Below are 2,771 nucleotides of genomic sequence, written 5' to 3' on the forward strand. Positions count from 1 at the left end.
GGCTTGGAGCCGCTCACTGTACTGTACAGGGACTATACAGCGCGCGCTCTAGTGTCCCTCCGCGTCTTCTCTCCTGTAATATAGTGCCGGTCTCTTTCCTCTCTTTGCTCTCCTCTATAACGCGAAATACAGTTATATTTACCGAAAAATTACATGAAATATCGTCCATACGACTAGCATAGCGAACAAGCGTCATATCTGAAGCGGCTCTCTGTACTCGCTGCCATGGTAACAGGGACGCTAAGGGCGCTGCGCATTCAGGATCAATCCGCGGTTTGGAGACTGGTGTGTACAGGGAGGCGGTGCCGGGTCACTAGTGTAGGGCTCTGTCTACACCTGCTGCTGCTGCTGCTGAATCCTCCTCATTAATAAAGACAGGATGTATTACTATAGAAATGCTTGCGTCTAGAATGGAGTTGCTCCTGGTAGGTCCTCCCTCCAGCAACTCCAATCTAGTCACCTCACTAGTGAACGGGCTAGAATGGAGTTACTCTAGGGAGGACCTACCAGGAGCAACTCCAATCTAGACAATTCACTAGTGAGGTGACTAGAATGGAGCTGCTGGAGGCAGGAACTACTAGAATCAACTCCAATGTAGACTGTTCAGTACTGAAGTGACTAGAATGGAGTTGCTAATAGGAGCTGCCGCCAGAAACTCCAATCTAGTCACCTCACTACAGGAGCAGCTACGGTAGAGTGGAGTGTCTATAGGAAGGAGCCAGAACTGGCCAAGAGAGACATTGTATATGTATATGATTATCAATAAGAATACAGGAAATACACATTCCTCAACATAGATACATCCTGTGAAAGTTTGTGGGTTTGTGTGTTTGAATGTTTGTTACTCAATCACGCAAAACCCGCTCGTCCGATTTGGCTGAAAGTTTCCACAAACATAGTTAATACACCTGATTGCGCAATAGGCTACTTTTCGTCACAATAGCGCACATACGTTTGTGCCAGGACCCCCACAAAACCCAAAGTCACACCACCATCTCTGCAATCTCACATACTTTGGACCATAGCAAGCCACAAAATTCATATTGCCCTCTACAGCCTAGCCCCTAACCCCACACAATCTCATATACATATACTTTACCACTTTGCCCCTCACCTTAACGATACTCCAGGAGGCTCTCTTTAACGCTCTGGAGCAGCCATGTTTGCCAACCCCCACCACTCTGACAATCCGCGACACCACCCACCCATGTCAATACCCCTAGGAGGTCTAATAAATGCAAAAAAAAAAGTTTAAAAAAAAGTTAAAAAAATATAAAAACAAATTAAAAAGGATTAAAAATTCAAATCACCCCCCTTTCCCTAGAACACATATAAAAGTAGTTAAAAACTGTGAAACACATACATGTTAGGTATCCCCGCGTCCGAAATCGCCCGCTCTACAAAGCTATACAAATATTTTTCCTGTTCGGTAAACGCCGTAGCGGGAAAAATGGTCAAAAGTGCCAAACTGCCGTTTTTTTCACTGTTTTGATTCTGATAAAAATTTGAATAAAAAGTGATCAAAGCAATAACATTTCCCGAAAATGGTAGAACTAAAAAGTACACCCGACCCCGCAAAAAAAGACGCCCTATACATCCCCGTACACGGACGTATAAAAAAGTTACGGCTGTCGGAATATGATGACTTTAAAAAAAAAAAAAAAAAAAAAAAAATTTTTAACAGTTTTGGATTTTTTTAAAGGGTCAAAAAGTAAATAAAACCATATAAATTTGGTATCCCCAGCATCGTAACGAAACACAGAATACAGGGGACATGTCATTTTGGTTGCACAGTGAACGCTGTAAAAAATAATGGGGCGGGTGTATTGGGATAAATATAACAGTCCATGGAGTCTCATCTTCCTCTGGTTTGGTGACAGCTGGACACGTATTGGGCAGCGATCTCCACAGTGGCCTCTTCTTCTCCCAGTAGGATGTAGAGTTTCCTCTTCTCGTCTGCAGATATGAAGTCTGGGATGTGGGCAGAGAGTCTTTGGTAGTAGACGGCCCTCATATCTGAGTATTTGGTGCAGTGTAGCAGGAAGTGGGTCTCGTCTTCTAGGACCCCCTGGTCACAGTGCTGGCACAGTCTCTTCTCCCGTGGCTTGTACGTCTGTCTGTATCGCCCCGTCTCTATCTCTAGGTTGTGGGCGCTCAGTCTGTATCGGCTCAGGGTCTGTCTGTGCTTGGGGTGGAGTATTCTCTCCAGGTAGGTGGCCATGGTGTAGTCCCTTTGTAGGGATTGGTACACGGTGAGTTTCTTGGAGTTATTTATTTCGTTTCTCCATTCTTCAATGTACCGCTCTCTGTTTGCCTCTGTGGTCGCCTTTATTTCGGCCTTGGTTATCATCTGTTGGAGTTTTTGGTTTGGTGGTTGGCTGCTGTTTGGTTGTTGAATGTCTGGTTTGCTCAGGTGGCTTAGCCATGCCTGGAAAGCTAGCGCCCTCTTCTGTATGGTGAGCCATAGGGGGAGTCTGCCTAGCTCTGCCCTGCAGGCTATGTTGGTGGTGTTGCGATGGACATGTAGCAGGTATTTGCAGAACTCCAGGTGGAAGTTCTCTGTTGGGCTGGAATCCCACCTTGACTGGTCTGGGTAGGTGGCTGGGCCCCAAACCTCACTGCCATAGAGAAGGATCGGGGAGATGACAGCGTCAAATATCTTCATCCAGACCCTCACCGGTGGTTTGAGGTGGTACAGTTGTCTTCTGATGGCGTAGAAGGTTCTGCAGGCTTTTGCTTTCAGGGTTTCTATTGCTGCTTTGAAGCTTCCT

The sequence above is a fragment of the Leptodactylus fuscus genome, chromosome 1 (assembly GCF_031893055.1).
Source record: "Leptodactylus fuscus isolate aLepFus1 chromosome 1, aLepFus1.hap2, whole genome shotgun sequence".
NCBI lineage: Eukaryota > Metazoa > Chordata > Amphibia > Anura > Leptodactylidae > Leptodactylus > Leptodactylus fuscus.